A 24,972-nucleotide genomic window follows, 5' to 3' on the forward strand; every position below is an offset into this window, starting at 1 on the left:
AAGAGAATCAAAAGAATGTAGCCCCCACGGGTTGAGATAAGAACAGTTTAGTAGCTAAGGTATAAAACAAATCACTACTGCTACTACTACTACAAATAATAATGATAAAGCCAATAACAAGTGAAGAGAATACAACACCTCACCAGCCACCAACCCATAACTCACCCCACCCTGCCCAACCGAGCACCAACCGATACCTCCTCCAGAGGAGGTCCTCCTACCAGAGCTCCAGCCCTTCCAGGTCTCTCCCGGTTACATCCTGGGTATGACGTGCTGTGGTATGGAATACCTCTTTGGCTAGCCTGGGTCAGGTGTCCTGTCTCTCCTTCCTCCCGGCCTCCCCTCCTCCCTGGCAGAGCATGAGCTCAGAAAAGGCCTTGGACAAAACCAAACATTTGAGCAGTAACTCAAAACATACTTGCTATCAGCAACCGTTCTCAGCCCGACAGTCAAAACACAGCACTGCACCAGCTACCAAGAAGGGGAAAAAATGACTGCTACTGCTGAACCCAGGACACCTGTTGTTTCAGAAGTTGCAGGGGCAGTCAAGATGTGTGATCACTTGCAGTTATTCATATTCAAGACAGCAAACTACAAATTTATCACTGTGTGGTTGGGTTTCATTTTCAGCATGCAAGAAGTCTTTGGTAATCTGCTTGGTTTCATGACTGATAGGCTGTGAGGGAGGTCAGACAGAAAAAAACTGAAAGGAATTGAACCTCTCTCTTGTAGTGTAAGGGAGTAGAGTGCTGCAAAACTGCTCTACTCAGTGGACTGTCACAAAAAAAGGATATGGCACTCTTTTTCATCAGTTGTTTTAATTCTAAGAACATTGCTCTGACTGAATTACACCACCCTCTGACCAAGATCTTGTCAGTATCAGCTCAACAATGCTAACAAAATGAGCTTTTACAGCGTTTTAAGACACAGGCATCTCAATTTTCAACCCTAGCAGTTCAATAAAGACAACAGTACCTGTGGTTATTCACAGAAGCAGCAACGTAGGCACCTAACCTATGTCTGGAAAACCTGTTACTGTTCATAAGCCTACAGAAAGCCAACTAGTTAAGAACAGATTTTGTGAACCATTCACAAATGTGATGGACCTGTACAGGGTGGAGGCAGGGAGAAAACAGCTATTGCTGTGGTCCTCCCTTGCTCTCTACCCTGCTAAGGGTGGTGGACCTGCAGGGAAGGTAATAATTTACTCATTTAATCAGGTTTGAAAGCAACAGTTATTGTAGGGATAAGAAGAAAACAAACAAACGAAAACAACAAAACTTTCCTAGGTGTGCAGTTAAATGAGTTTTCCAGGTAGATTTTGCGCAGCCTGTCAACCAGTCGTGAAGGTGCTGGCTGGCACCATTGAAAGAATTGAGTCTTTATCTCCACCTATCTGAGGAGCCACCTGAGAATTAAGCATAAGGAGGCTGAGGAAGGCAGAAACTGTGCATCTGCACTTGGTGTAAGGCATATATGCTTAAAACTCAAAGTGGCTATCAGTACAGCACAGAACTACATGAAAACGTGGAATACATTATCTATCATCCAAGCTTTGCTCTCATTTCTAAGTATCACTTTCACTTGTGTAGAAACCAGCTGTGACAGTAGAGGATCATCAGCCATGGAAGGATCTTCTCTACAGTGTCACACTTCACATAATATTGGTTAAGCTCTGTTTCTTCTACCCTATTGCAGAAATATGCCTATGGTAACAATTTAATGTACTTGGTTCTTCACAAAATTATACGGCAGGATGCAACAGCTAGCTCTCATAATTATCCATTATAATTTTGTTCATTCATTCAGACATGCTGCAGTGAATCTACTACAGGTAGTTAAAAAAGAGAGATTTACTGCATTCATATTTCTCACTGTAATCAATTTCACAATTCCCAAGTCTTAATTCTCAGAAAAACATGCCTGTATTTATATCTCTGGTTAATGCTCGTGATTTAGAGCATTACACACACACTTTTAATACCTTGTTTGTGTAGATGGATGGCAAATAACATTCATATGAATGAGCATCAGCCAGTGAAAATGCAACTAAGTCACAAATAGAACAGATTAAGCTATCAAATATTGCCATAAAAAATAATATTCCATAAACATTGTATATTGCACCTAAATCACTGGGTTGTCAAATGGAAATTGGAGAAAGAGCTACAAAGATGACAAAGAATGGCTCCCAGCACCTCTTATATCTTTATTACTGTGGTAAAATACTATATTCAGCAAAAGTTCTGGAGAGTGATAACTTCCATTACAAAAAGAAATCAATGAATGGTTTGGGAGGATGGAGGATTCTTACTAGATGATTCTTATCTGCTACAGTATAAGATCCCTGTAACTGTTCCCTGAAGCATTATTTTTCCAAATGAAGAAGATAGGTACAGTGAGGACAAAAGAATGACTACCTAGCTTTCTCTACCTATACTTATATACATTATAGAATTCTAGAATCATAGAGTGGTTTGGGTTGGAAGGGACATTAAAGATCATCCAGTTCCAACCCCCTGCCATGGGCAGGGACACCTTTCACTAGAGCAGGTTGCTCCAAGCCCCATCCAACCTGTCAGTGTTCAAGGCCAGGTTGGATGCGGCAGCCACAACTTTTCTGGGCAACCTGTTGCAGTGTCTCACCATTGTTACAGTGCAAAACACATATATACACACATACATACATGTATATATACGTCAATGCATATACATAACCTTTATAATTTCAGAAGGTAGAATCTAATATTCCTTACACCTTGGCTTGGAGGGCACTCTTTCAGCCACAGCAAGGTGTAGTCCTTACTTGGCTGCTCTTACCCTGTCCTGTTTTGTTTGCCATTTGTTTGTGAGCCAAACTGTTCTGTTTTCTTTGTCATCTGTTAAACTTTCTGATTTTTTTCCTCCTATACTTTGTCCAGCCACAGAGTTTGTCAGAACTGCTTTCAATTTCACAATCAAACTTTCCAGACAAAAAAAATAAAGAGCAGTGTGGCAAAGGAGAGGAAGACTGAAGAGGAACCAACAATACATAGTTTCTAACCAGGCCTGTACCTTATGGGTGTGGTACTAGGTCTGCACCTTACCTCTGCAACTCAGCAGTCTTCCCAGGGTAAGAAACAGGCATACAGAAAACATGGCAGTATCTATAGTTACCTTTGCGTAACACCCTTAGCAAGCCCTGTGTACCAGTGGTTTGTATTTACGAGGAGGTGACCAATCAGTAGCACACCCTGGTCCCTTTCAGCCTCTTCAGCAGGACTGCAATGTACCACGCTGCCACAGCCGAATCCGATGGCCTCTGCAGCCCTGTGCCCCTCTGACAGGGATCTACCAGAAAAAAAAGTAGGTATGACAAGAAAAATAGGCTTTTCCCAGCTGCAGATCCTTTCTTCCCTCCAACAGGATGGGATTAAACTTGTTGCAGTGCTGAGAGCAGAGTGCAGACCTCTGACTGCAGAGCCTACATCTCCTGTGGCCATCTTGGAGGCTAGAGCCAGCAGGGGCCAGGCCTGGCTGGGTGGCTCACTGGGGTTAGGGGGAGACCAGCCCGTGTGGGTAATGAGGGTGGCCTGACAGCATCAGTGTCTGCAGATGGCAGGCGATGGTGCCAGGCCTCTGTCTGGCAGGAGTCCACCTGCTGCATCCCTGCCTTGGACAAATCTCCTGTGCGTGATGGTGGCTGCCTGAGCAGGACTAGTGAAGAAGCACAGGGGGGTGCTGATGCCAGCACACTCTGCAAAGAGGGTGCCAGGAACAGCAGCCCTGTTTAATTAACTTCAACTCGAATTGGGTTTTTATGGGTGTTTGGCAACATTTAGAAATAATGGCATGTTAGTTAAGGATGCATTACAAGAAAACACGTGGAAGCAGAAGCTTTGTTCAACCCTAATACAACATCACATCCTCCAGGATTAAATCTTTTTTTTTTTTTTCCCACTTCTGTGGGTCACAAATGATGTTAATTAAACTGAGACATACCTCTCCTCTTGTTTTCAAGTAGTATAATGCAGCATAAATTAGGAACAGAATGAAGTTTTTACATTTTCTTGAATTACTTTTTTTTTAATAACATTGGATGACTGTTTTTTACTGAAAACAATAAGAAGGGTTGAACTGCTAAGCTTCTGTGAAAGGAATAATGAGCTAGGCTTAAGTTTTCCCTCATGGAAAGGCATGGTCTGTTGCACTGGAAAAAAATCGTTCTTTTTCTGCTATAGGAGTATCTTCTTAGGCTACCATTCTTGGACTAGTCAACTCCCAGAAGTGGAGAATTTAAAATTTCTAACATTTTTAATTCTGTCGTGGTTTAAACCAAGTCCACACACAGCTCATTCACTCACTCCCCCCCCCCCCCCCCCTTTGCTCCCCCGACTCCCGGAGAGTTAGGAAGAAGAATCCAAACAGTGTAGCCCCCACGGATTGAAATAAGCACAGTTTAATAGCTAAGGTGCAACACAAATCACTACTGCCATTACTACTACAAATAATAATAATGAAGCCAATAACAGGTGAAGAGAATACAACACCTCACCAGCCACCGACCCATAATTCACCCCACCCTGTCCCACCGAGCACCGACCGATACCTCCTCCCTCCCCCAGAGCTCCAGCCCTTCCTGGTCTCTCCCGGTTACCTCCTGGGTATGACATGCTATGGTATGGAATACCTCTTTGGCTAGCCTGGGTCAGGTGTCCTGTCTCTCCTTCCTCCCGGCCTCCCCTCCTCCCTGGCAGAGCATGAGCTCAGAAAAGGCCTTAGCCAGAGTAAACATTTGAGCAGTAACTCAAAACATGCTTGCTATCAGCAACCGTTCCCATGCCGAAAGTCAAAACACAGCACTGCACCAGCTACCAAGAAAGAGAAAAATGACTGCTACTGCTGAACCCAGGACAAATTCTTTTTAAAAATTCTCTTTTATTTTTTGTAGTACCAACAGGAGAGTTTCTCTCTGCCATGAAAGGATTATTTTGTGGTTTTTCTTAATAAATAAGTTGAATCAGGAAGCATGAAGTAAGAATCATACTCATGGCTTATCGCAAGATGTGAGGATGTGTGAAATGTGCTAGTGAATACTTTGAAACTCTAATTGAGAACAGTTTATGCAGGAAAGATATAAAAATAAAGAAAAACCAAACCCATATCCAAAGCCATGACAAAATTCAGGGAAATGGCAGTACACAAAAAAGCTGAGCTTTTCCAAGGAGTTTTTCCCTGATAAAAAGTATTGCCAAATTCTTATTAATGTCCTCGAAGTTTTTAAGGTGGTATGAGTGTGTGTGTTTGTATGTGCATATGGAAAAAATGTGCATAGACACACAGTGAAGTCAATTTGTTTAGATCCATACATCTCATATACATATACATATGTCTATTAATATATATTAAAAATGTATTTTAACAAGGTTCACCCTAGCCAGCAAAAGCAACATAGAAGATCACTTGTAGCCAGCACATGGTAAAATGTATAAAATAGGACATAACTGTATTTGCGCCCTATTACTCATCATTCTAGTTTATGCTCATAGAGGACATGAATTATTCATTTTTAAGCACAATAGGAAAATATTAGTACTTTTTAATGGCCAAGTGGGATTTTTTAATGAAAGACTCATAAGTCAGGTTCATTGTAATGAGGAACATTTTTACAAAAACAGGTATCAAGTGTAAGAAGTACTCATAACTTCCTGTTTGGAATACGACATCCTGGGTCATGAAAACATCTGCATTTTGGTTATTGCTAGAGGAAATGAAAAGTGGATGACAGAGCTTTTTTTTTTTTTTTTTCTGATGGAAAAATCATTGTGTAAATTAGCTCCCAACTAATAAGAAAAAAATATTGGCTATATTCCTAATAACAACGCAGGGAAAAGTGGCCAGTAAGCATTTCTGCCAGCTTCCCCAAGGGTACTGAAGGAGTTGGCAGAAGTGTTTACCAACCCCCTTTCAGTCATTTATCAACACTCCTGTCTAAACAGGGAGGCACCAACTGACTGGAAGTTAGCAAATATTATGCCCATCTATGAGAGAGGCCAGATGGAAGATCTGGGAGTCTACAAGCCTGTCAGTCTGATCTCAGTGCCAGGGAAGATTAGGGAGCAGATAATTTTGAGTGCCATCATGAGACATGATGCAAGGCAGCAAAAAGACATAGAGGTAGGTGAGGTGTCATGAGGAGATGACATGAAGTTGCTGCATGTTTGACTATCTTGTGAGGACAACTGGGGGCAGTGGGGTGGGAGATGAGAGTGTAGGAGGTCAACACTCACAAAAGCTCTAGGACGAGGTTGACCTTTGGCCAAGGACCAGGCAGATTTGGCCAGTACAGGTGCTCAGTGTGCATGTATTTAGTGATGACGTTAAAATAAATTCTAATTATGAGGTTTAATATAGCCTTCTCAACTCTGTCCTTTTTATATGGACTATAATCTTTCTGAGAGAGTGATACTTCACAGAAAATATATTACCTTATGTTTGCCAGGGAAAGAAAAAATAAACCAAACAAAACCCCCCACATAACTAAAAACCATAGTTTCATTCTCATTATTTTTATTATTTTTTTAATCTGGAAAAATCATTGTTATGATTATTATTTTACATAAAATGTATTTTCACTATGACTGTAATCTGGAAAGGAACAGACAAGATGATTCTTATTCAGGTAGATTTCATGTACAACATGTTAACATAGATATATATGATATGATATTCCAAGGGGACTAGGAGGCTTGCTGCATGTTTCCTATGCAAAAAGTGAAGGTTTGTTGCCTTCTGATAAAAATCTCTGACACTATTGCTGCAAAGCCAAAGGCCTGACTGGCTCTGATGATTATTAGGGGTCCACCAAATTAAAACATTGGAGATATAAAAGAGTTAAGTAGATAATTATGAACCAGAATATTTCTACTGCTTATCTTCTCTGGAAAACACTAAGGCCAGTCAGTGAGTTGGGAAAACTTTATGATGAGCATAACTAAAAAAGTTTAGACTGGCTTTAAGAAAAAAAAAAAAAGAAATTTTACCCAGTTGCCATCTCATTTTTGATTTTTACATGTATGGTGCAAGCATCTTAAGTTTTTGGAAATTGTGGAGGTATGACAAAACAATTTTTGATTTCTGTTTCCCAGAAACAATCAGAAGTGTATGGTTCCAGGAAAATTTGTGTTGCCTTTTTTTTTGTAAAGGTCATGACCCCTAAATGTATTGACTCTCTCCTGCCTTACTGAAAGCATTTATCCTTGTCTTACAAGATTTACCTGTCTTATAACGGTGACATTCTCTTGCTGAAACCAAGAGGATCGTCTATGCAAAATGACAATTAAAGTGAGCCAGATCTTGCTGGACAGGTGCAAAGCAGGCTGTGTAGTATATGGTGGGGAAATCAGTGCATAGTTGGCAGGATATAGATTAACAAATATCAGAATTGTCATGGTCAGGTCTGGGGCCACAGGCATTATCGTAGTATTTTCGAATATTTTTTTTCACATCAATATTTATTTTCTAGGAAAAGATATACAGCTTTTACCTTGAAATAAAATGGCAATCAAAGAGGTGCTGAAGAACTGGTACTCCAAATGATCATTATGGAAAAAGAAATGGGCTTAGTGAAACAGATGGTTATAGATTTAGCAATAATAACACCACCTGCAAATAGGCATCCAACAGTCATGGCAATTAAGTTTCAGGATTGCAACTGAGGGAGTAAAATTAGTTGTGGCTGCTCTGCGAAAGATATTTTCTTGATGAACACATCCATCTGTATTTTAAAATTAGGTCATAATTTGAAGTATCCAGGTAACTAAACACATTACTAATTCCTAAGGACAGAGACCAACATTGCACTAGTTCCCAGAATATTTTTGATACTCACTAGCAAATTACTTTGATTCAACAGCATTTCTTTATGTTGCATGTGCTGATGTCTTCACATCTTCCATGTGCAGATACTGCATTTTAATTTTTAAAGTCGTTTAATATACAACAAAATATTTACTCTAAAATACAGAAATCCACACAAGAATTATAAAGAGTTATACCAGGCTAGCTTTTTGGAATTAAATTCCATCCCTGAACCTGAAATTTTTAAATGTGTGCAAGTGATGTAGGTGCATGGGACATGCTCTAGATTGCATTAAAGTCTTTGAAAACCCCCGTACATGCTTATATTTGAAAAAACATGCACCATATAAACTCAGGCATCCAATAATTTAAAAATCACTGAACTACTTGTTTTGTTCAAGTCACAAAATGAAATGTGTCACATAATGCCCTGTAGTAGTTATACATCTGCTTATGAGACTTGATTCTTTCTAATTTTGCTTGCTGCAACTGCTATTTCATTATCACAGTTCACAGTATTTCTCAGAGAATTTTAAGGACATAATTTTACACTTATCATATCATTAAACTCTTATTGTAAAGTATCAGTCAAAATATATCCAGCATTTTTAATTGCCATTGTGCTATCTGTATAAATACATTAAGAGGTCTGATTGTGAGAGATGGATCCATATGTAATGCTGCTTATCACTTAACCTTCCTTGTTCACACAGAAAAGAAGATATAAGCTTCCTATGTAGACATGTAAACATGTCCTGTGTGCTTGTGCTTTGTGAAGTCAGGGTCCAAGGCAGATATATGTATGATGAGTAATACAAATTATCGTGCAGAATTGCAATCTGCAGTTCAAGCTCTTCTGCAAGCCACTTGCAGTCTCCCTTCCTGCACGGATTTTCCTTGCCCATTTTCAAACAGTTATCCATGTTCATCCAGAACATAGACAACATGAACCTTATTCATCTAAAACATTGCTAACATTGCTAACATCAGATGCTGCACAGTTAAAGCTACTGTTTTCGTGGGCCATCTTTGCAATCTCTATAGGTAAAATGGCATTGTTCACTGTTATATGTCATTCTATAAGACTATATTTGGATAAGTGCTTTCTGTCTTAGAACGTGTACTTGGTGTAAAATATGGCATAATAAAAAATTAAAGGTTTACATATTCAAAAAAAGTTTATGTTAAAATGAATGGCCTCAGATTGATTCTCTGGTTAGGTTAATTTTCATGTGGGCTCTGTATTCTGGGCAAAAGGTCTCCACTCCATACAATCAATAAAGTTTTACTGTGACCAAGAATTATTTGCATGTACAAGTACAGACCCTAAAGCAAATTGAGAAATAAATGTGAGCTGGACAGCTTCTTCAGAACAGCTCATGAAACCCCAGCCCCCATACTGCCTCTACTGTGACTGATATGCTAAATAAGGATACATTTTAAATTTTTTAATGGCATTTTACAATTAGAATATTATACTGCTTACTTTTCCTCTTAACAAGAAACATAATTTGACCAAACTTGTAGTTCTGATAATGATTATACTCATTACATGCACCAATAATAACATGCCTTTCTCAGAAATATCATTGTTACAAAAAAATTAGTATCATTCCAGAGTGGTTTAAAGTCACTTACTTAGGCATGGAATGTCCCCAGTTTGGTGGAAATTCTTGCTCAAGAGAGAACTTAACCAAGACACTTTTGCAATACAACAGTTAGAAACGTGCTCTGCTCCTGTCTCACTAAAAGCCTCTTTTTATTCCTTCTGGTTTACCAACAGTAACTAGTCCTTCTGAACTTTCAAATACCACAGAAAATGCTAAATGAAAACCACTTTAAAAAACCCACTAGAGGAAAAATATCTTTACATGTGGTAGCTTCAAAATACTCTTCAGCTTTTGCTGTAGCAGTGTGAATACAATTCTTGTGCTGCTTATCTGTCTAGTAAAACAGGACAATTCTACCTAGCCAGCCTAAGCTCGCTAGTAAAATATGCGAATAAAATTTCAGATATTTTTTCCTCTTCTTTCCACTTTTCTGATTAGGGAAATGGCAAACAAAACAAAAAAGTAAACTATAGTAGAAATACAATGACAAAAACAACAAAGAAGTGGCAGATAGAAAAACAATGTTGAAAGCCTTTGAATTTAGCTTCCTTTGACAACCTATCTTGACATTCATTGCAAATAGGGAGGAGACCTGTAAAGAGAGGAAATCAGCTGTCAAAACTAATGCTGAGGGAACCAAAGAGTGAAAGCAGACATGGAAAGCTGAATGGAAAAATGTTTGAAACATCTGGAGTTTTCCTCAACTGTAAGACGTCTTGCCTTAAAATAACCAGCTGTTTTATGAGTATGAGCAGTGTGTGTGTATAAACAAATCACTGTAGAAAGCTAAATAGATTAAATGATTATTCAGATTACTCATGCAACAGAAATTATGTTAGCAATATGAAGAAGCTGAAACTGGAAAGTCTACCATTTTGAAAGGAGTGTATGAACCCCTTTATAAGATGTTTTAAAATACTTTTTTGAGTGTCATGTTTCAGTATTGGGAAGGGTTAAAATAATGTGTTTCTGTCTCAAAATGTTGCATAACCCTGTTATACAGAAAATGATCCCATTCAGTCACTTTATTTGTGCTATTCTTTATGTGAGAGATTTATATATTTTGTATTTCTAACCTTTCTAAAGAACCCCCCAAAATTGGAAAGGTCATACACATTCCCAGGCTCTAGTCCAAATTTACTTGTGTTCTGTTGTGCCTAACTACAGATTTCAATATTCTTTTATCTGTAGGGTTTATTTTCTCACCTTTCTTAGGTTAATTTGATTAACCCAAAAAATCTAAATGAGAAATTAAGCCTTGACGCATGTTTACAGTCTTGTTTTAGTTCTCAGATAATTAGCAATCACATTTCATTAATCCTTCTATTGCAGAAAGAAGCTGTACTTTAAAAGAGGTTAATTCTTAACTGTATTAACTGGTCCCAGTAAATGTAAAATGTGAGTTTGAAGGAGGTTCCTAACCTCTTGGTCTTGCCCCTACTACTCTATCACATGTGCTGCCAAGGATTTGGGGAACTGCATTTGCTTATTGCACAGCCTAACCTGTCTGGGCTACGGGCACAGGTTTTGTTTTGGAAAAGAGGGCTTAGGTTTTGGAAAAGAAGGCTCAGGTTTTGGAGAAGAGGGAAAGAATAAGAACTGGTTTTGCCAGAATAGGAATAGGAATTTGTTTTGCCAAAACATGAGGGCAAAGGCCAACAGTTGAGAAGTCTTCTCAGGGTGTTAACATGGGTACAGCCCTCCTCCACCTGACTCAGTTTGAATGTTGTGCCTTGTATCTCCTTCGTCCCTTGGCTTACCTCCTCTCATACCAAGGATTTTGTGACTAAATGTCAAGGGAGCTTGCTCAAACCCTGATAATTTTTTAACACATCATGAAATACAGATGAATCTCAAATTTAGAAAAAAAAATATTTAATTCTTACAATCTTTAGGCTATTTCCTGCACTTCATATTATGTATAAAATTAATTAATTTTGATACCTTAAATTTGAGTGTATAACTGCAGACATATATTGTACCATAAGTTATTAAAATTTATCAGTGAAACAATAGTTTTATGATATTTTTCATATTTTTTGCATCCAGTATAACATTTCTTGAAGGCTTTTCTCTTCCACAAGCCATATATTTTAAATTCAGTTTTACACTACCATCTATAAAGTGTAGGCCATGTTCCTTTGGAGCTAATATAGGAAAGAGTGCTGTAAACCATAATTCTGAGCTACAGTTGTTTAATTTAAGAAATGGAAATCAATTATTTTAGAAATATCAGATGTCACTTTACATTTGTTTCAATATATTAATTTTCATTAAACTTAGTTGACTTCAGATCATTTTAATGATTTTTCCCCTCTGGGCAGACTGTCATTTCAATGACTTGAAGATAGGTTTTTTGATTTTATTTTAAGACAGTTTAAAAAGAAACAGTATGAAAGAGGGTGAGAGATAAAAAGAATGAAATGTGTCTGGATTAAAGTATTGATGTTGAGTTACAACTATTATATCTACTTCAGAATTCAAATCAGTTTGGCTTTTTTCCTGTATAAAGACATAAACCAATATTTATGCCCTTCCTAGAGAAAGAAAAGCCAAAATCAATGACAAAATATCCCCCACTTATTGCACATATAGCTATTTATTTCACTATATTGTATAAACACTGTTTGTGCTGGAATGACATCCAGGCATGCTTTACCTGATATAGTTCTTGAGGAGCACCACCCACTGTTGCATATGTTTTTAAGGGTTGTAAATGGCTCAAGATGCCACTGATATCCTAAAGATTTTTCCTCCCACTGAAGTCCTAGGACACTCATTCATCCTTCCAGTCTGTTCTTCATTGATCACCTGCTTATCTGGGGTCTTGTAATTGTTTAGAGTCAACACCAGGACTGGTCTTCTAGGCCATTCAGTTAGTCCTCCATCTCTGTGAGTAACAGAATAGTCAAAAGACTGGATTACATTGCTTTTAAAGAGTGCAATCCACTGCTATTCTTATTTCTTGAAGAACAAAACTATATCTGAATGATCCAATGCCCCATTCATGTGCAGGAAAAATTTCAGCCTTCTTTTGTCCTGTGTAGAATCGTACTTTCATTTCACTTATTAGTACCTTTCTCCCAAGTCTGGTCAGCCCATGGCTGGAGTTTTAGCATATGAGTGCCATGCAACACTGTCATCTGCTCTCCAAAATCTGCCTCTAAGACTCTGAGTTACCCATGCCTTAGTTCCTTCTTCAGTGCACTTTAGGCTTTCTGGCTGAACTACTAGTAATGCACGTCTTTTCTTGAAGCTATTTTTACTCAGGCTGCATGTTTTCACCCGTAATCTCTCATAAACTCTTTAACCCTTATCTGAGGTTAGAACGCATCTAACTATTTGTTCCCATAGAATCCACTGAGTGAGGCTTTCCTCATTTCTCTCAGAGACATTCTATAGATCCCCAGAATGTTCTCCAGGAAAGTAAAAAACAAGATTAAAAAAAAAAAGAAAAAGAAAAACAAACAAACAGAAAACCCCTAAACAAAACAAACAAACAAAGACACCTTGGGAAAATGTCATATAACCTTGAATTATACTGGCTCTCTTTATCCCAGCTATGCTAATTTGGCCTCATCAGTAACACCTTCAGAACTGTTCAGACTTTGATAGCAGCAATGAATCAGAAGCTTTGCCAAGCATATTTCCCAAGAAGAGCTTTCAAATAAAGCAGCATAACCTTCACAGGGTGGACCGCAAGGCAACTATCAGTCACTTACCACTCTTTTCAGTAAACTGAGTATTCCCAGCAGAGCACTGCTGTTAACTTTACTTTTCCTCCTCACTCTTGTGCCAAAAGAGGAGCTATTCTAAACCTCCACAATGGTCTGGGTAAAGGAAATGGCTGTCTGCTTGAAAGAAAGGGCCAAATTAGGGAATTCTCCAAAGGCTACAGGAGATCCATCCTGTAGAGTTACCATGTTTGTTGCCAGCATGAGTAATCTCTGAAGGTCTGTGTACTGGGTACCAAAGTGCACATGATTCATAGACTTTAATTCCCACACACTATAAACAACTTGTGACTAGGTACTTTTCAGAGGGTTGAAAGTTAACTGGAGTTAAGTACATGGTTTATCACTTTGCAATATGTTGACATGGTTTATCATTTTGCAATGCTGCTCTGCTGCTGTTTCACATCAGACCTGCTGTCACCTTAGAAAACAAGAAGTGTTTGTTTTTATGGGCTTATTTTCTAAGCAGAAGGACAAAGAACATGGCTGTTTTTAGGAACAGAGCATAGTATGCTGTCTTCCCAGCAGCACACTACTCTTCATGTGAGCTATGACTAGATTACAAACAGGAGAACCTTCATCTAAGTCATTAGAATTGCACTGAAATGTGAATCAAATCAGGTCATAGAATTAATAGCAAAATCACACATACCTTACAATATGTTGCTGGACTCCAATTTACCTGCAAAATATGCAGGTAAATGAAATGGAATAACTCCATTAATATCTTGAGAAAATGGAACTGATTAATAATTGTAACTATCATGATGTTAAGCCCACCCAGACAAGAAAGCTTCCCATATTTTCACCAACAAATTTTTCTGTAGACAAAAAAAAACAAAACAACAAATCAACCAAAAAAAAAAAATGGGCAAACTAGAATAATGGAACTGAACCGCTCCCCCCTGCCTTTTAAAATAAAATTTCCAAGCTGTAATTGCAGTAATTCCTCTCTTTTCACTGGTGTGAATCAGAATCTTCACTGAAGAGGGGAAAAGTACTCAGGAATTTTTCTGTTCTGGACAGTATTATCAGAACATGGAGGCTGCAAGTGTCTGATCAGAGCTGGCTATACCCTGGAATCCTGAAGGATCGTAATGCTAATATATAATATACAATATAAAGTATAATGTGTAATATATTATATATAGCTAATGATATATTTTTCCCTACAAATCAAGACACCAATCAACCTAGAAATTTCATTCTCTACTACTGCTGTTAGCTATATTAATTGTTCATGAAAACTAATATCAACATTGGTTTGCATTATGTGTATGCCATATAATCAACACCTGTCAAACTATGCCATATTTTCGTTCCTTTATGGCACAGACTTAAAGACACAGATGTGAAAATGTCCATATAGCACTTCAATACTTCTGCCACTTCTTACCCTGCAGTCACAAAAGACATTGAAACAGAATATGTTGCATTCTGCTATTCCATATATTCTTCCTAAAAGTAATGGCAATTAAATAGGTACTGGTATAAAAGGCAGGAGGAATAACCAATACTAAGACAAAGGAATGCATTGCTTATGCTTATGAGCTATTTAGCACGGGTCTCAATAATACAATACTATTATTTCTGTATAAAACCAACACTTAGTAATTTAATGCCCATTATATTTCCTATGAAAATTTTCTTAATCTAATAATGGCAAGAGAAAAATACATCATGGTGTCTGCACTTAGTACAGAGTACTCACACATATGCTTGGTGAGTTTTAATTATGACTCAAAAATGGACCTTAGGGTAATAAAGTCTTATTCTTCTGATTGTGAAATTGTTATTTTTCCTCCACACTTTTCATTTCTCCCTCTTCCTATTTTCAGTTAGTATTTTATTCACATGATCCAAAAGGTAGGTGACAGAAACTTTTCCTATTGGTGAAAAAAGTTACTCAAATAAGATTTAAATGGTTTAAGAAGTCCTGGGCTACACCTTTCTCCCATTCAGGCTTATCACTGTATAAGCTTATTAAACTCTGAATAACAGATTTACCAGCTGGAAATAATATCCCTTTATGAGATGCTTGAGTTTCTTCTCTCTCCCTTTTCTACCGAATTCTGTCTGTATTTTCTATTGGGACAATGATTTTAGTGAATCCATTGCATATCACAATTATGAATGCAGTCACCTTCCTAATGAAGTAGCATGTATTGCAATATACTTAGTTACAGCAGAATAGTTTATCCAAATGTAGAAAATAAAAAAAACAAAAAAAACCCTATCACCACTACCTACAGAAACAAACAAAAAACCCAACAAAAAACAACCCGCAAAACAAGCCAAACAAACAAGACTGTGACTTTTCTATAGACTTTTTGTATTAAAACTTTACATAAAAACCCCCTTAATTTAGGTCATTAATAGCTAAATCCTGTAAATTTCATCCGTGCTAAAATACTTCAACTTTCTGAATGGAATTCAGATCACAGTGCCTGAGTTTCCAATGCTGCCTTGGACAGGATACTACCTGAACTGACAAACTCATTTAAAAAAAAATAAAATCTGGTCTACCCTTTAATTTAAATACTCAAGAAGTCTGAAAATTAGGAGTCACTGCAACATATTCTTCATAGTAAATTAGAGACACTAGAAGCAACTTTCCTATGTATAAACAGGAAAGTTGTATCTTTCAGCAATGATCTCATCTGAAATATAGCAATTTGGGAATAAAACTAATCTCAGATAAGAAAATTAAAATTATTATATATATATTTTCTATAGCATGTGATTTCATTTTCCCTAATAATTAATTTGATTTTTATCAACCATAACTTCCTAAATCACCAGTGACTACAGCTTACTAGGGAATTTTTTTTGAGTGCAAAGGCTCATTCTAGCAATCTCTTTGGGTCAAATAAGCTCACAAGTTTAAAATTTCATTGTTCTATGACTTTTTATTTACCACCGATCATCTGAATTTCTCAGATACGTCTGTTTGGGTAAAGTCACTAAGGCCTATCAAAGGACCATTTTCTCCCCTTGCAGCTGTCTATAGGGGTTCACCACAAATTCCACCATCCAAGACATGATTGCAAGCTGTGCTCCCACTACGGCTATACTCCACCTCAAACTAAAATGTGAAAGAGCCATAGCTGAAATCTTCTGTAATTGAAGTCATTGTTGCCCTTTAAAAAAAAAAAACACAAGTGGATATTCCTCATTTACTTTCATCAGTTATCCGAGAATTCTAATTTTCAGCTGGGCACTAACCCACTGTCTAGTTTTTCTTCTGGTTGTTATTTATTGAATACAAAAATTGTTTTTCTGTTAATTCCCTTTTATAAATGAACTTGGCTAGCTTAAGTCCTAAAATTCCACTCATTCCTCACTTCTTTGTGTTTGCTGTATGATTTCCTCTTTGTGGCTATTGTCCTCAGCAAGCCTGAGATTTTTTTTCCTATTCTCTCTCTGGATGAGTGATCAAGTACTCCTGACACTTGTGCTTGCAAATTCAGGGTGTATTGTCAATGTGTGCTCCTTCAAGTGACTTCAAAGTTCTCTTCACATAAACAATTGTGCTGGTAAAATTCAGAGCTGTGACCACAGGAAACAAACAGAATAGATCCGTGAGAAGGATTGGAATACATTTATTTTTAAAGTTAATATGCATAGCTATTTATTTTTCATTGTTTGACTGATACCTCTATATAAAGAACATATGACAATCAGGAAACAGACTGACAAGAAGAAAAAAAATGGACACAAAGAGAAAATTTAACAGCATTAGATGCCCTATATACTGTAAAATATAGCTTTTACTGGAAAAGCAATTCTCTGAGGCATCATTTGGACAGGAAAAGAAAACATGACCAAGCTGACAACACTGTTGGAGGCCTCCAGCATATCCTGAGTTTCTGTGCATTTGATCCTGCATTTATAAGGCTGCATTACATATGATTGTGCACAGGTAAAATAATCTTAACAACAACAGCAAATCCTTAGTGCATTTTGAAAAACAGTTTAAAGAGAATGTTAGTGTTTATACTGAAATAACACCAGATGCTCATTTTCAAAAGACAAGTGTGAACTGCAGAAAGGACATTACTCATGAGGCATCCAGGTTCAAGCAAGAGTAGAGGCAGGTTTATTAAACAGTAGTGAGATGTTAATTTTTATTAGATCTGGTACCGTGGAACAATGTTCATAGGGAGAAGTAATACATTTTATTGGAGCAATTAATATAGCTAGGGAATTACAAGCTTTCAGGCATACAAGACTTTTTCAGGTCTTAAACAGAAGCAGCACACTTCAGGCTTAATGCATATGAAGAACAATTGCACTGACTCTGAACTTAATTATGCTAATTTGTTTTTGCAGTGCCTGAGTAGACATTTGGCAATTTGTTGAGTGGCAGGTGAGCACCGGCAAGACTGATCCGAAAAACTGTGTAAATGCACTTGTCAATGAAGCAGGTTTATTCTCAGCAGAGCAGCCATTGAGAAACACAGAAACACTGCTGATAGCTGAGCCAAAGACCACCATTTCATGACAAGATAAATTAGTGAAATAGGTCCTTCTCTGCCTTACACCACTGCTGGGGTTTGACTGACACTCTAGTGGGGTGGCTGAGAGCTAAAGCTGGCAGAGAGCTAGTGCTATGGACAAATAGAAAAAAAACTCCAACCAATTATTCTGCCAGAAATGAGTAGGTGTGGGGTATCCAACAGACCAGTGCCTGTACAAAGTAAAGGGTGCTTGGGGATGTACTGATTGGGATTCCTTCTAACCAATAAGAATACAGACTTGAGGTTAGTCTTAGACATGGGGCAGTACCTCCCCTCCCTGTGCTGACCCTAGAAAAAACAGAGAGTTTCTCACCAGTAGTTTCTGATCTTAATAGAGAAACACTCAGGGCTGAAACTGGGGCTCTGATGTGGAGTTTGCATGCAGCATGAGTGCTAATGGCTAATGCAGGCTACTGCTTGGAAACTCTGTAATTCAAACACAAAGAAAGGAAAGGAAAAGGATTTAAAGAGGGTTGAAATGAGACCTCCACCACTTCTGGCAGTGGCCTGGAGTTGTCTCCAATTAAGCCTATTAACAAATCACAGCTATCATTTTGGCCTTGGCCTTGGCCCTCTAATGGCTTTTTTAACTTTGCATCAGGTGGAGCCACAGTGCAGTTCTTGGCTTGAATTAGGGTGCTTACATTTAAAAAAAAGACCTTTTTCTCAATGTAATACTGTTTTGACCTCTTCAATTGATGTTTGTTTTCTCGTGGTTTTTTTTTTGTTTTTTTGTTTTTTTTTTTTTAAAGCTTATAAAATGTTTACAGTACCTGCAGCCGGCTCTTTCTCAGAACAGTCATAGAGTGATTTATCTGGGCTTGAGATGTTGGCAAACATTTAGTGCTTATTTCATTCTCATATAAAGTTTCTGCTGTTGAGATCTAACTTCTTCTGAAGAACTTAAAAGACTTTTGAAGGACTTTAAAAAATACTCATAAATCTATATATTTCCTCTGTTAAGTTATATAGACAACAGAAGAAAAGAAACCTGCTTCATAAGGGAGGAATTTAAGAACAACAAAATGTGATAGGAAAAGGGTGCTATGGAAACCGAATCTGCACTTTCTTCCAAAACAGCTACAGTTTCCTGCAAAACTTCACCAACACTCCTCATCTTGGAAGAGAAACAGAAATAAAAACTAAGAGTTGAAGAGCTACAGTCATCTCCAGTTTTCAAAATGCTTTATATATCTCATCTTTTTCTTCAGTGCATAGGTAGTATACAAGAGATGGGTAAAAATTCAGTGACTGACATGACATTTCACTTTGGTTAAATATGCAAATAGCATTTAATAGTCTATATTTATTAAATAAATAAATATTTATTTAATAAAACACTATCACTGAAGCCAAGTCATCTTATTCTTTCTATGCAAGACTCTAAACCAGAGTGGAAAGCAAAGCCAAGCAGTATCTGAAGTGGAAAAGGTCTGCCCTGTGGGAGCAGAGCTTGGTCTCCACCCAGCAATGAATCCCTGATGGGGAGACACTAGGGAAGGCTCCTGGTCCCCACTGCTCCACAGCCTTGTGCTGGAAAGGGATGTCTGGCTCCTCTAGAGAGTCATGGCTCTTCCAGGCATGCTAGTGATAACCCAATTGGTGTCCAACAGCAGGTCACCTAATTCCCATGTGTCTTCATTTCCCTCTCTGCAAACAGGCTGGATTGCTTTGGCACTTACTGGCAAAACCTCTGACATATAGTAAGTACTCTATCACTGAATCTTAAAAAACAAAGATATCATGTTTTTACCTCTGTGAAGGTTTCTTGAGGCCCTCCACAGGTTCCCACATTTCTGCCAAATGACAGGTGACTCAAGAAGACCTCTCTATGCTGTCCCTCATGAAAGCTGGGATGTCGAATTGTTCTCATCACTGCTGAAAGTGTCTTTTAATGTCTTCCTTTAGCATGTCATATGATCTTTTAACTCAGGTATAGTTCTGTGTTAAAGAGCTATCAGATAGCTGGGTCACCAAGAGATTGTGATTATGAATTTGCAGAAATTAGAATCTTTAAGTATTGGTTGCCTTAAAAAAAATAAATAAATCTTTTAGTTTTGCAATGAAAAAGGAGACTTAAAGTGTAATTAACACAGAAAGCTTTTATGTATCATTGTCTTTTAAGAGTTGCTATTACAGAGAAAATAGGCAGAGCAATTTGGGTCATAAAACCATTTGATACTGGTGCTGCTAAATATCTGATGGTTTTACACTGATTGCTATAATTTCAAACAAAATAGTTTCTCAATCATTAAAAACAAAGAAATAATATTTATGTAAGAAGGAATAAGAGATGTCCTGCTGCACTAACTGCTGCAGCAAATGACATACAAGCATATTTAGTTTAAGAAAGTGCTGGATACATTTCAGGGATTTTTCTTTTTTTTTTTTTTTGGTGATACTAAATAAAATTTGTGTTTATTTTTATTCTTCAATGAGTTAAAAGCACAGTAGCAGATTCTTTTCCATTCCAGTGGGCAAATTACTTATAAAATATTTGGGTGCTCAAGAACCACAGAACAAATTTCCAGTATTTATAAATTGTACCTTGTACCACTATCTGAAAATATTGTAAAAAAATATGTATATAGACGGAAATATCTTAATTCTTGGCTCACTAGTTTAAGATTTATGAAAACAAATGTTAGCCAGGCTCAATTCTTTTTGTTAGACATTACCTTTACTACACTGGCAAAGTGAAAGTGTTTTCAAAGAGAATTAACAAAACTATGATCACATATTTGGCCAAGGATGCAGAGTAAAAGGTATTAATACCTGCCATGAGCAAAACAGCATGTATGTTTTCACTTTTAAGTAAAAAAATTGCATTACTGTTTTGTTCTGATGAAGCTGTTATTATGGTTATCATATTAAAAGAGCATATGGGTCCATACTGAAAAGAAGTCTCTTCTCAGTTTGGTGCATGTCCCTTTTTTTTTTTCCTGGAGAAAAATATTCTTTATGCAAACTAAGAATTTCATCATGACTCATTTTTGAAACAAGAAAACATTTGTGAAAACATAATTTATTTGATATTTTTGAAATTTTTTGAAAATGGTTTCAAAATGCTGGGTACAATTCTGAGAGGTAAGAAATGATGAGAATTTTATCATTGATGTCATGAATTCTGAGATTACAGAAATTCACAGTTAAACCATCATGTTTATACTACTGGAGTTGGAAAAGAAACATATCCTGCATTTGATATAACAATATAGTCTACTAGAAAGCTAACAGTAGACTGGCCCACTTTGGTGATGTTTTGCAGAAATGCGATAGCATTGCAGATGTTAGAAAAATCAGTTCTACTATTTTGAGACACTATTTTTTTCTTTTTGGAACATAGTATCCTGGGTATTGATTTTGGTTGTTGCTATGCACTGACAATTCACAGCTGAAATAAATTTTCAAGGATAGTTTATATTTGATCAGTCTCAAATAATATCTTAAGTGGGATTAAAGTGATACCTTTGTGTATCTAGTTTCTTCTGCATTTAGTTACACATCACTGTACAAAGTATGTGCATATTAGCACTGATTATGTAAACCTGCCAACTTTGGACTTTCATTCACTCTTTTAAAGTGTCTTCTTTAAAGTATTGGTGTTCCTGCTGACTTATTAAGTGACTTATGGGTCTTTGCCACTTTGATACACAGTTCAAAATGTTAGCTGTACTCCATTTTTTGCTTACAAATTAGGGGAAAAATGGAAATAGCATTGCTCAGATTATCCCCAAACCAGTAAATGAAAAACCAGAAAAAAAAAACAAAAAACAACCCAAATTAGATTACCTAAAGTCAGTCCCCTGGTGTAAACAGAGATTAATGTCTTTCAATATATGCTAGCTCTGACAGTTCTGGACATTTCCTTAACATGAACCAAGGGTTGCTCCATGGAAACCCACTCACTGAATGCATGCCCAGCACTCTCAAGCCAAGAAGGAGGTTCACCTTTAGCAGAATCGTGATCAAAACAGCCTTTGGGAGGCCACCAAACTGTGGAAAAGATGGAGAAGGAGGGTTACATTAAAGGTTCCAAACCCTGAGGAGGTTCCTTTGAGACATAATTTCAATTTCTTTCCTTAGAAATACAATAATGTTGGAATACTACAAGCCAGAGAATAGACTTTGATGGAAATTGTGTAGTAATTGCTATGACCATCAAAAATAAAAGTAAGTTTGTTTAGTAGTTAAGCTCGATAGATGCAAAAAGTGAGGAGAGTTCAGTACTTCAGTACTTGTATTTTCAAATGGAAATTAATTATTTTTTTTCCCCCTGCAGCTATATAGAGTTGCATTTTCCCCAACCTATTATCATGGTGAGCCAAAATAACAAACCCTTCAGCCTTCACTTGAGAAATAAACTAAAAAGCAATTACATACAATCACAGAGAGAGGACAGGAGTCCCCTTAGAATTATTTCTTGAATGATTTGATGATAATCAGACCTTACTTAGCTACACAGGCAGTTACTTACTTACTTACACTGCACAGGCAAAGAAAAAAAAAAAGAACTCAACCCTATGATACCTTTTGAAATAAGGCACTGAACCACAATATTTGCTCTAAACCCATCAATATTCAGAAAGCAGTGGTAGTGAAATGGCAAGAGCAGTTCATTCAAGCAGAGAGGAATATATGTATCACTGCCTGCTCTTGTATTTTCTCTTAAAACAGGACAGTTTTGCCAGTGCTTACAGAGCACAGCCTTGGCAAAGTTGTCTGGATGACAGTTGCTGTTCAGGGTTAACAAAAGTGTACAGAGAGGATGCAAATAGCATATACAGAACTGACTGTGGGGGCAGCACAGAGAAGTAAGGGAAGCCTAGAAGCAGCCTGAATATCTGTAATGTGGAGGAAAAGGAAAGAAGACCAGAGCAGCAGCCAAAACCTGGTTTAATGACTTCAAAAACCACTCTGCCAACAGTACATCTCTTCCTAGGCCAGACAGAGCTGCTTTGTGGTCAGGTGCTGGGGTGAGCCTGTGCCCAGCAAAGGGACAGATGTCATGGGGGGTAATAAATATACTGTATATCCCAGTGTGCACATCCCAGTTTGTAGACAATTTAACATTTTGGAAGTGTTTAGTTTTGTGGTGTGTCTATTGTATTACTGATTGTGATCCCGCACTTACAGCTCACTGACTGCTAGTTAATTATGTGTCTGGAGCCGATCTGATGATAATCTAGCAATCTCATCCATGATTACCAGACTTCAAAGCTGTAGGTGATAAAGGCTGAATTGCTATCGAAGAACAATGTGTTGCCAAGGATTTCTACCTCCCAACTAAATAAACCACATTCTGAACTTAGAGCAAATTTATTATTCTTGCTGCTTCTTGAATTACTTGCTGACTGCTTGCAAGGCAAAGCCAGAAATGGCATGAGAAGCTGATACCCAGGGGAAGCTGCAATAGAAGGTGGAAAAGGATTGCTTAGTTATCCTGTGCAGATGAAGGAATTCAGCCAGAATCTTTCACTTCCAAAAGTTGTTTATAGTACTTAAATATTTTAGAAAAGGAAAGCTTGTTCATGTATACTTGACAGTATAAATCATTTTATATTTCCCCAGAAGGTGGAGTTTGAAAATAGGAATGTCAACTTCCAATGTGTTAGGAGGGAAATTTGTCTTGTCTCTTTTTTTTTTTCTGAGATATATGAGTTAGGCTCTACATCTGGGAAGCTTTCGGGTCACAAACTCTATATTTAAAAAAATCTCCTATGCACAATGAGTTTGGAGAAAACGCATTTGAAAATTAGGAAACTTCTAGGACCATTTATAGATAAGACAGGCTTTATCTTCCTCAGCAAACCCCTGACAGACATGAATTTAATTCAAATGTCTTTTGGAGAACATTCTGATTTTCTTTTAGTGCTACTTTATTTCTTGTTAACAATTGGATTATTGGCAGACGTTCAACAAACTATCCAGCAGCTTCTCAGAAATATAATAGATAAAAAGTGAACCTAAACATTTCAGAATAACATTTTCATATATTTAGAATTGAAAAACAGAAAAAAAAACCCACTAGGAAACAAGATGACACAGATACCTAAAAATCTGGAATCTCGGCTGACAAGAAGCTCAATATGACCTGACAATGTGTGCATGCAGAAAGCCAATCATGTCCGGGGTCACCAAAGGATCATGGCCAGCAGACTGAGGGAGGTGATCCTCCCACTCTACTTGCTCTTGTGAAACCCCACCTGCAGTACTGCATTCATCTCTGAGGCCCTCAACATAAGAAGGACATGTAGCTGTTGGAGTGAGTCCAGAGGAAAGCCATGAAGATGATCCAAGGGCTGGAGCACCTCTGCTATGAAGAGAGGCTGAGAAAGTTGGGCTTGTTCAGCCTAAAGAGAAGACTCTGGAGAGACCTTATAGAAGCCTTCCAGTACCTAAAGGGGGCCTACAAGAAATCTGGACAGGGATTTTTACAAGGGCCTGTAGTGATAGAATAAGGAGGCTGGTTTTAAACTGAAAGAGGGGAGATTTAGATTACAATTAGGAAGAAATTCTTCACTGTGAGGGTGGTGAGGCACTGGAACAGATTACCCAGAGAAGTTGGAGCTGGAAGTGTTGAAGGCCAGGTTGGGTGGGGCTTTAAGCAACCTGGTTTAGAGGGAGGTGTCCCTGTCCATGGTAGGACAGGGTTAGAATTCGATGAACTTTAAGATCCCTTCTAACTCAAACTGATCTATGATTTTACGGTTCTAAATGGTTATCAATTCCGAATATTCAAGAACCCTGAGGGTTCCTGGATTTTGGGAACTTTTCCAGAGAAAAAGTAGGTCTGTCTTAAACACACGGAGAGATGCATCTGAATCTACTCATGTATTTAGATATTTTTTTTTTTTTGTCTGCAACCTGGAAGCTGAAAGCACATTTAAAAAAGAAGGAAGCTGTGATTCCAAGCTCAATAGAATCTAGGTGTTAAAAACAACAGTTATTGAGAAACATGTAATTCTATCAGACCTGTCAACTGTTTTTCATGCCACTCTAAAACCCAATAATTTTCTTATAATTCTGTTCTGTGTCCATTAGAATAAAATGCATGCAAAAATGAGATGCAAAAGGTACTTAATTTTAAATGTTAGCTCCTTTATTTGTTCATTTGACTAAGATCACATTTCTAGAGAGCTCTACTCTAGTCTTGTTTTGATAGCTCTCTTGAGGGTCTCAAAGATGTAAACTGAAGCATTTAGCAAGTTTACATGGTGAAGCAGAATTTTAACATTTTAATATAAGTGATCTATCTAATGCAAAGTG

Source organism: Melopsittacus undulatus, chromosome 3, assembly GCF_012275295.1.
Source record: "Melopsittacus undulatus isolate bMelUnd1 chromosome 3, bMelUnd1.mat.Z, whole genome shotgun sequence".
In the NCBI taxonomy this organism is placed as follows: domain Eukaryota; kingdom Metazoa; phylum Chordata; class Aves; order Psittaciformes; family Psittaculidae; genus Melopsittacus; species Melopsittacus undulatus.